Source organism: Oncorhynchus keta, unplaced genomic scaffold, assembly GCF_023373465.1.
Source record: "Oncorhynchus keta strain PuntledgeMale-10-30-2019 unplaced genomic scaffold, Oket_V2 Un_contig_1184_pilon_pilon, whole genome shotgun sequence".
Lineage (NCBI taxonomy): Eukaryota > Metazoa > Chordata > Actinopteri > Salmoniformes > Salmonidae > Oncorhynchus > Oncorhynchus keta.
The window spans coordinates 71,848-82,500 of NW_026277646.1; the positions used below are offsets into that span (position 1 = coordinate 71,848).

A 10,653-nucleotide genomic window follows, 5' to 3' on the forward strand; every position below is an offset into this window, starting at 1 on the left:
TACGGACCATCACATACACTATGTACTGGTATGGACCATCACTATGTACTGGTATGGACCATCACCATGTACTGGTATGGACCATCACTATGTACTGGTATGGACCATCACTATGTACTGGTACGGACCATCACATGTACTGGTATGGGCCATCACCATGTACTGGTGCCATCAACATGTACTGGTACCATCACTATGTACTGGTATGGACCATCACAATGTACTGGTACGGACCATCACTATGTACTGGTATGGACCATCACTATGTACTGGACCATCACAATGTACTGGTACGGGCCATCACCATGTACTGGTACGGACCATCACTATGTACTGGTACGGACCATCACTATGTACTGGTATGGACCATCACTATGTACTGGTATGGACCATCACTATGTACTGGTATGGACCATCACTATGTACTGGTATGGACCATCACTATGTACTGGTATGGACCATCACTATGTACTGGTATGGACCATCACTATGTACTGGTATGGACCATCACAATGTACTGGTACGGGCCATCACCATGTACTGGTACGGGCCATCACCATGTACTGGTATGGACCATCACTATGTACTGGTATGGACCATCACAATGTACTGGTACGGGCCATCACAATGTACTGGTACGGGCCATCACCATGTACTGGTACGGGCCATCACTATGTACTGGTATGGACCATCACCATGTACTGGTACGGGCCATCACTATGTACTGGTATGGACCATCACCATGTACTGGTACGGGCCATCACTATGTACTGGTATGGACCATCACTATGTACTGGTATGGACCATCACAATGTACTGGTACGGGCCATCACCATGTACTGGTACGGACCATCACCATGTACTGGTACGGGCCATCACCATGTACTGGTATGGACCGTCACTATGTACTGGTATGGACCATCACAATGTACTGGTACGGGCCATCACCATGTACTGGTACGGGCCATCACTATGTACTGGTACGGCCCATCACCATGTACTGGTACGGGCCATCACCATGTACTGGTACAGACAATCACTATGTACTGGTATGGACCATCACTATGTACTGGTATGGACCATCACCATGTACTGGTACAGACCAGGATTCTAGCCCGTGGGACTGTTTGTCTGTACTATCATGCCAACTCCTTGTCACTCATTGTCATGCCATATAGATCATTAATGAATAAAGGTTTATATTTGAAGATTGCTGCGTGAGGCCAGACTGGGCTCGACAATGAGCAATGGAGTTGGAAAAGAGCGAGACAAACAGATCTGGGACCAGGCTAGAGGAAGTTAATACCAAACCCAGTCAGGTTCCTTCAGGCTGGGCTGATCTGGGACCAGGCTAGAGGAAGTTAATACCAAACCCAGTCAGGATCCTTCAGGCTGGGCTGATCTGGGACCAGGCTAGAGGAAGTTAATACCAAACCCAGTCAGGCTGGGCTGATCTGAGACCAGGCTAGAGGAAGTTAATACCAAACCCAGTCAGGTTCCTTCAGGCTGGGCTGATCTGGGACCAGGCTAGAGGAAGTTAATACCAAACCCAGTCAGGATCCTTCAGGCTGGGCTGATCTGGGACCAGGCTAGAGGAAGTTAATACCAAACCCAGTCAGGCTGGGCTGATCTGAGACCAGGCTAGAGGAAGTTAATACCAAACCCAGTCAGGTTCCTTCAGGCTGGGCTGATCTGGGACCAGGCTAGTGGAAGTTAATACCAAACCCAGTCAGGATCCTTCAGGCTGGGCTGATCTGGGACCAGGCTAGTGGAAGATAATACCAAACCCAGTCAGGCTGGGCTGATCTGGGACCAGGCTAGAGGAAGTTAATACCAAACCCAGTCAGGTTCCTCCAGGCTGGGCTGATCTGGGACCAGGCTAGTGGAAGTTAATACCAAACCCAGTCAGGATCCTTCAGGCTGGGCTGATCTGAGACCAGGCTAGTGGAAGTTAATACCAAACCCAGTCAGGTTCCTTCAGGCTGGGCTGATCTGGGACCAGGCTAGAGGAAGTTAATACCAAACCCAATCAGGATCCTTCAGGCTGGGCTGATCTGGGACCAGGCTAGAGGAAGTTAATACCAAACCCAGCTAGCAGCTCAATATGGTTAACATTAACACAGCTAGCAGCTCAATATGGTTAACATTAACACAGCTAGCAGCTCAATATGGTTAACATTAACACAGCTAACAGTTACCAGTTCAATATGGTTAACATTAACACAGCTAGCAGCTCAATATGGTTAACATTAACACAACTAACAGCTCAGCTCAATATGGTTAACATTAACACAGATAGCAGCTCAATATGGTTAACATTAACACAGCTAGCAGCTCAATATGGTTAACATTAACACAGCTAACAGCTCAATATGATTAACATTAACACAGCTAACAGTTACCAGCTCAATATGGTTAACATTAACACAGCTAGCAGCTCAATATGGTTAACATTAACACAGCTAACAGTTACCAGCTCAATATGGTTAACATTAACACAGCTAGCAGCTCAATATGGTTAACATTAACACAGCTACCAGCTAGCAGCTAAATATAATTAACATTAACACAGCTAGCAGCTCAATATGGTTAACATTAACACAGCTACCAGCTCAATATGGTTAACATTAACACAGCTAGCAGCTCAATATGGTTAACATTAACACAGCTAGCAGCTCAATATGGTTAACATTAACACAGCTAACAGCTCAATATGGTTAACATTAACACAGCTAACAGCTCAATATGGTTAACATTAACACAGCTAACAGCTCAATATGGTTAACATTAACACAGCTAACAGCTCAATATGGTTAACATTAACACAGCTAACAGCTCAATATGGTTAACATTAACACAGCTAACAGCTCAATATGGTTAACATTAACACAGCTAACAGCTCAATATGGTTAACATTAACACAGCTAACAGCTCAATATGGTTAACATTAACACAGCTAACAGCTCAATATGGTTAACATTAACACAGCTAACAGTTACCAGCTCAATATGGTTAACATTAACACAGCTAGCAGCTCAATATGCAGCTCAATATGGTTTACATTAATATAGCTAACAGTTACCAGCTCAATATGGTTAACATTAACACAGCTAGCAGCTCAATATGGTTAACATTAACACAGCTAGCAGCTCAATATGGTTAACATTAACACAGCTACCAGCTCAATATGTCAACAGATGGTAGGAGATAGTGTAGCTCCGCTAACACCCACACTGGGATCACTCTGCCGTGGTTTGAGGGGAGGAAGAGAGGAGGGGGGAGAACAAGGTGGGAGGGGTGCTATGATTATGCTAATCTGTAAATGTGATACTGATCATTCTGTAGGGAGGACAGCTGTTGTGGGCTGTAGTCATGGCTGCTGACCCTGAGAGAGAGAGGGACTGTCTGTCTGCAGAGAGAGAGACATCATCCCATATACCACCCTATTCCCTATATAGTGCACTACTTTAGACCAGAACCCTATGGAACCCTATTCCCTATATAGTGCACTACTTTAGACCAGAGCCCTATGGCACCCTATTCCCTATATAGTGCACTACTTTTCACCAGAGACCTAGAGGGAACAGGGTGCCATTTGGAACACAAAAATGGAGACTGGTGGAGAATGTAGTTGTAGTTAGCAGCTGTAACTGGAGGGGCGACTGGCTGGCTGGCTGACTGGATGGCTGGCTGGATGGATGGATGGCTGGCTGGCTGGCTGACTGGATGGCTGGCTGGCTGGCTGGCTGGCTGGCTGGCTGGCTGGCTGGCTGGCTGGATGGGTGGATGGCTGGCTGGCTGGCTAGCTGGCTGGTTGACTGACTGACTGACTGACTGACTGACTGGAGCCATCATCGACTCAGTGGGTTTTGTCCAACATGTCTCTGGACCCACTCACTGTCACAGTCATACGCTGGACCTAGTTTTGTCCCATGGAATAAATGTTGTGGATCTTAATGTTTTTCCTCATAATCCTGGACTATCGGACCACCATTTTATTACGTTTGCAATTGCAACAAATAATCTGCTCAGACCCCAACCAAGGAACATCAAAAGTGGCTATAAATTCACAGACAACACAAAGATTCCTTGATGCCTTCAGACTCCCTCTGCCTACCCAAGGACGCCAGAGGACAAAAATCCGTTAACCACCTAACTGAGGATCTCAATTTAACCTTGCGCAATACCCTAGATGCAGTTGCACCCCTAAAAACTAAAAAAATGTCTCATAAGAAACTAGCTCCCTGGTACACAGAAAATACCCGAGCTCTGCAAGCTTCCAGAAAATTGGAACGGAAATGGCGCCACACCAAACTGGAAGTCTTCCGACTAGCTTGGAAGGACGGTACCGTGCAGTACCGAAGAGCCCTTACTGCTGCTCGATCGTCCTATTTTTTCTAACTTAATTGAGGAAAATAAGAACCGAAATTCCTTTTTGATACTGTGGCAAAGCTAACTAAAAAGCAGCATTCCCCAAGAGAGGATGACTTTCACTTTAGCAGTGATAAATTCATGAACTTCTTTGAGGAAAAGATTATGATTATTAGAAAGCAAATTACGGACTCCTCTTTAAACCTGCGTATTCCTCCAAACCTCAGTTGTCCTGAGTCTGCACAACTCTGCCAGGACCTAGGATCAAGAGAGACGCTCAAGTGTTTTAGTACTATATCTCTTGACACAATGATGAAAATAATCATGGCCTCTAAACCTTCAAGCTGTATACTGGACCCTATTCCAACTAAACTACTGAAAGAGCTGCTTCCTGTGCTTGGCCCTCCTATGTTGAACATAATAAACGGCTCTCTATCCACTGGATGTGTACCAAACTCACTAAAAGTGGCAGTAATAAAGCCTCTCTTGAAAAAGCCAAACCTTGACCCAGAAAATATAAAAACTATCGGCCTATATCGAATCTTCCATTCCTCTCAAAGATTTTAGAGAAGGCTGTTGCGCAGCAACTCACTGCCTTCCTGAAGACAAACAATGTATACGAAATGCTTCAGTCTGGTTTTAGACCCCATCATAGCACTGAGACGGCACTTGTGAAGTGGTAATGACATTTTAATGGCATCGGAGCTCTGCATCTGTCCTCGTGCTCCTAGACCTTAGTGCTGCTTTTGATTCATCGATCACCACATTCTTTGGAGAGATTGGAAACCCAAATTGGTCTACACGGACAAGTTCTGGCCTGGTTTAGATCTTATCTGTCGGAAAGATATCAGTTTGTCTCTGTGAATGGTTTGTCCTCTGACAAATCAACTGTACATTTCGGTGTTCCTCAAGGTTCTGTTTTAGGACCACTATTGTTTTCACTATATATTTTACCTCTTGGGGATGTTATTCGAAAACATAATGTAAACTTTCACTGCTATGCGGATGACACACAGCTGTACATTTCAATGAAACATGGTGAAGCCCAAATTGCCCTCGCTAGAAGCATCAGACATAAGGAAGTGGATGGCTGCAAACTTTCTACTATTAAACTCGACAAAACAGAGATGCTTGTTCTAGGTCCCAAGAAACAAAGAGATCTTCTGTTGAATCCAATTAATCTTAATGGTTGTACAGTCGTCTCAAATAAAACTGTGAAGGACCCGGAGTTACTCTGGACCCTGATCTCTTTTGAAGAACATATCAAGACCATTTCGAGGACAGCTTTTTCCATCTACGTAACATTGCAAAAATCAGAAACTTTCTGTCCAAAAATGATGCAGAAAAATTAATCCATGCTTTTGTCACTTCTAGGTTAGACTACTGCAATGTTTCTATTTTGCTACCCGGATAAAGCACTAAATAAACTTCAGTTAGTGCTAAATAGGCTGCTAGAATCCTGACTAGAACCAAAAAAATTTGATCATATTACTCCAGTGCTAGCCTCTCTACACTGGCTTCCTGTCAAAGCAGGCTGATTTCAAGGTTTTACTGCTAACCTACAAAGCATTACATGGGCTTGCTACCTACCTACCTCTCTGATTTGGTCCTGCCTAAGTCTACCTACACGTACGACGGTGACAGGGGCCTCCTAATTGTCCCTAAATTTCTAGCAAACAGCTGGAGGCAGGGCTATAGAGCTCCATTTTTATGGAATGTCTGCCTACCCATGTCAGAGACGCAAACTCGGTCTCAACCTTTAAGTCTTTACTGAAGACTCATCTCTTCAGTGGGTCATATGATTGAGTGTAGTCTGGCCCAGGAGTGGGGAAGGTGAACGGAAAGGCTCTGGAGCAAGAACCGCCCTTGCTGTCTCTGCCTGGCCGGTTCCCCTCTTTTCCACTGGGGATTCTCTGCCTCTAACCCTGTTCGGGGGCTGAGTCACTGGGCTCTCTCGTGCGTCCCTGGGGGGGTGCGTCACCTGGGTGGGTTGATTCACTGTTGTGGTCGGCCTGTCTGGCTGCCCCCTGGGCTGTACCGTGGCGGAGGTCTTTGTGGGCTATACTGCCTTGTCTCAGGATGGTAAGTTGGTGGTTGAAGATATCCCTCTAGTGGTGTGGGGATGTGCTTTGGCAAAGTGGGTGTCCTCGGATGGGGCCACAGTGTCTCCTGACCCCTCTGTCTCAGCCTCCAGTATTTATGCTGCAGTAGTTTATGTGTCGGGGGCTAGGGTCAGTTTGTTATATCTGGAGTACTTCTCCTGTCCTATTCGGTGTCCCTGTGAATCTGTGCGTTCTCTAATTCTCTCCTTCTCTCTTTCTTTCTCTCTCTCGGAGGACCTGATCCTAGGACCATGTCCCAGGACTACCTGACATGAGGACTCCTTGCTGTCCCCAGTCCACCTGGCCATGCTCCTGCTCCAGTTTCAACTGACCTGAGCCCTAGGACCGTGCCCCAGGACTACCTGACATGAAGGCTCCTTGCTGTCCCCAGTCCACCTGACTGTGCTGCTGCTCCAGTTTCAACTGTTCTGCCTTATTATTCGACCATGCTGGTCATTTATGAACATTTGAACATCTTGGTCATGTTCTGTTATAATCTCTACCCGGCACAGCCAGAAGAGGACTGGCCACCCCACATAGCCCGGTTCCTCTCTAGGTTTCTTCCTAGGTTTTGGCCTTTCTAGGGAGTTTTTCCTAGCCACCGTGCTTTTACACCCTGTTTGCTGTTTGGGGTTTTAGGCTGGGTTTCTGTACAGCACTTTGAGATATCAGCTGATGTACGAAGGGCTATATAAATAAATTTGATTTGATTTGATTTGATTTGACTGACTGACTGGCTAGCTGGCTGGCTGACTGGCTGACTGGATGGCTGGCTGACTGGCTGGCTGACTGGCTGACTGGCTGGCTGACTGGCTGGCTGGCTGGGTGGCTGACTGACTGGCTGATGGTTGACTGACTGGCTGACTGACTGGCTGACTGGCTAGCTGGCTGACTGGCTGGCTGACTGGCTAGCTGGCTGGTTGACTGACTGACTGACTGGCTGACTGGCTGACTGGATGGCTGGCTAGCTGGATGGCTGGCTGACTGACTAGCTGACCGGATACTTGAGCGATAAACATTGACAGAGGGCTGCTGATATTTTAGTGTCTGAGAGTGTTGGCTCTGGAGAGACAACAGACGACCAGCTTGGTTGAACTGACTCAGTATTATTCCGTATGAGAAGGCTACTGTAAAGTAAAATACGCTTGGACAGTTCAGGGGTTCAACCGGGTTAATCACATCATCTATACCGAGTTCAAAGTCAAACCCTGGAACAGGTTAGTCAAGTCAGACATTTTCTTCAGCAGACTGTTGACGAGTTTAAATTGAGGCCCGACAGATAGACCTCTCTACTGGTTAATGTTTATGGAGTTGGTTAACTTGTCTAACATCCTGTTCTGTCTAAGTCTCTAAGATCCTGTTCTGTCTAAGTCTCTACAGAGCTTACAGTATGCCCTGTCTAAGATCCTGTTCTGTCTAAGTCTCTACAGAGCTTACAGTATGCCCTGTCTAAGATCCTGTTCTGTCTAAGTCTCTACAGAGCTTACAGTATGCCTTGTCTCAGACCCTGTTCTGTCTAAGTCTCTACAGAGCTTACAGTATGCCCTGTCTAAGATCCTGTTCTGTCTAAGTCTCTACAGAGCTTACAGTATGCCCTGTCTAAGATCCTGTTCTGTCTAAGTCTCTACAGAGCTTACAGTATGCCTTGTCTCAGACCCTGTTCTGTCTAAGTCTCTACAGAGCTTACAGTATGCCCTGTCTAACATCCTGTTCTGTCTAAGTCTCTACAGAGCTTACAGTATGCCCTGTCTAAGATCCTGTTCTGTCTAAGTCTCTACAGAGCTTACAGTATGCCCTGTCTAAGATCCTGTTCTGTCTAAGTCTCTACAGAGCTTACAGTATGCCCTGTCTAAGATCCTGTTCTGTCTAAGTCTCTACAGAGCTTACAGTATGCCCTGTCTAAGATCCTGTTCTGTCTAAGTCTCTACAGAGCTTACAGTATGCCCTGTCTAAGATCCTGTTCTGTCTAAGTCTCTACAGAGCTTACAGTATGCCTTGTCTAAGATCCTGTTCTGTCTAAGTCTCTACAGAGCTTACAGTATGCCCTGTCTAACATCCTGTTCTGTCTAAGTCTCTACAGCAGCTCAGAGCTTACAGTATGCATTGTCTAAGATCCTGTTCTGTCTAAGTCTCTACAGAGCTTACAGTATGCCCTGTCTAAGATCCTGTTCTGTCTAAGTCTCTACAGAGCTTACAGTATGCCCTGTCTAAGATCCTGTTCTGTCTAAGTCTCTACAGAGCTTACAGTATGCCCTGTCTAACATCCTGTTCTGTCTAAGTCTCTACAGAGCTTACAGTATGCCCTGTCTAAGATCCTGTTCTGTCTGAGTCTCTTCAGAGCTTACAGTATGCCCTGTCTAACATCCTGTTCTGTCTAAGTCTCTACAGAGCTTACAGTATGCTCTGTCTAACATCCTGTTCTGTCTAAGTCTCTACAGATCTTACAGTATGCCCTGTCTAAGATCCTGTTCTGTCTAAGTCTCTACAGAGCTTACAGTATGCCCTGTCTAAGATCCTGTTCTGTCTAAGTCTCTACAAGCTTACAGTATGCCCTGTCTAACATCCTGTTCTGTCTAAGTCTCTACAGAGCCTACAGTATGCTTGTCTAACATCCTGTTCTGTCTAAGTCTCTACAGAGCTTACAGTATGCCTTGGTCAACATCCTGTTCTGTCTAAGTCTCTACAGAGCTTACAGTATGCCCTGTCTAAGATCCTGTTCTGTCTAAGTCTCTACAGAGCTTACAGTATGCCCTGTCTAAGACCCTGTTCTGTCTACGTCTCTACAGAGCTTACAGTATGCCCTGTCTAAGATCCTGTTCTGTCTAAGTCTCTACAGAGCTTACAGTATGCCTTGTCTAACATCCTGTTCTGTCTAAGTCTCTACAGAGCTTACAGTATGCCTTGTCTAACATCCTGTTCTGTCTAAGTCTCTACAGATACAGTATGCCCTGTCTAAGATCCTGTTCTGTCTAAGTCTCTACAGAGCTTACAGTATGCCCTGTCTAAGACCCTATTCTGTCTAAGTCTCTACAGAGCTTACAGTAGGCATTGTCTAAGATCTGACTGAGACAAGGAAGTGACTGACAATGTTGTGACCTCACTCTCTCTCTCTCTCACACACACACACACACACACACACACACACACACACACACACACACACACACACACACACACACACACACACACACAATTGTATGTCAAGGCAGTGAAGTCACAGGTCACTGAGAGAGCTCTCTGTAACACAGTGTGTCTACAGTCCCTCCTGACACTGCTCTAAGACACACACACACACACACACACACACACACACACACACACACACACACACACACACACACACACACACACACACACACACACACACACACACACACACAACACACAAGAGGTGCGTGGTCTGCTGTTTGTTCACCGCACAGACCCACAATTACTAATAGCCCATCCGTACCCACCCGTCTATACGTGGTAAAGTGAAATATATAGGAACATGCGTTGTAGGGTACAGTCAGAGACAGCAGAGAGATATTTGGACAGGGTGCAGGCTTTTGGGGCCTACTTCTGCTTATAATTTCTGACATTTTGGTGGAAGGTTGTTAGTGAGTCAACTTGTCTATGATGAGATACATGCAGCTCCTCTTCTGTCATTACTTGTTGCCCGAGAAGACTAAAATCAACCCTATTGGTCAACAGAATAATGTTATGACGTGATAGAATGAATCAATCTGGTCGACATCGGTCAAGTTCTCTGTCATCTCCACTTTAAGGATCAAAAATATTATTTTTAGGGACCAGGAGAAAATGCAATAAAAATAAATGACGGGAAATTATTTTCTGCATCAGTTTGACCGGTTGAAAGGAAAACAGAAAGCTGTGAACAACGACTCTGATCAGATGTCAGGTCGGCTTGATGCATATTGTATGTGGTTGAAATACTATCGGCTTTTATGATGCTGATAAAGATAGCACCTTTACAGACGATCCCTTACTACACATTCACATTCTCTATAGATGCTGATAAAGATAGCACCTTTACAGACGATCCCTTACTACACATTCACATTCTCTATAGATACTGATAAAGATAGCACCTTTACAGACGATCCCTTACTACACATTCACATTCTCTATAGATGCTGATAAAGATAGCACCTTTACAGACGGTCCCTAACTACACACT

The 10,653-nt window shown here is 45.4% G+C and overlaps 1 protein-coding gene across 1 annotated transcript in view; it reads right to left on the bottom strand.

Moving 5' to 3' along the window:
* LOC127917632 (puratrophin-1-like) overlaps positions 1 to 10,653 on the bottom strand; it is an 85,487-nt gene that overhangs the window by 64,914 nt on the left and 9,920 nt on the right. The gene's annotated exons all lie outside the window — the stretch shown is intronic.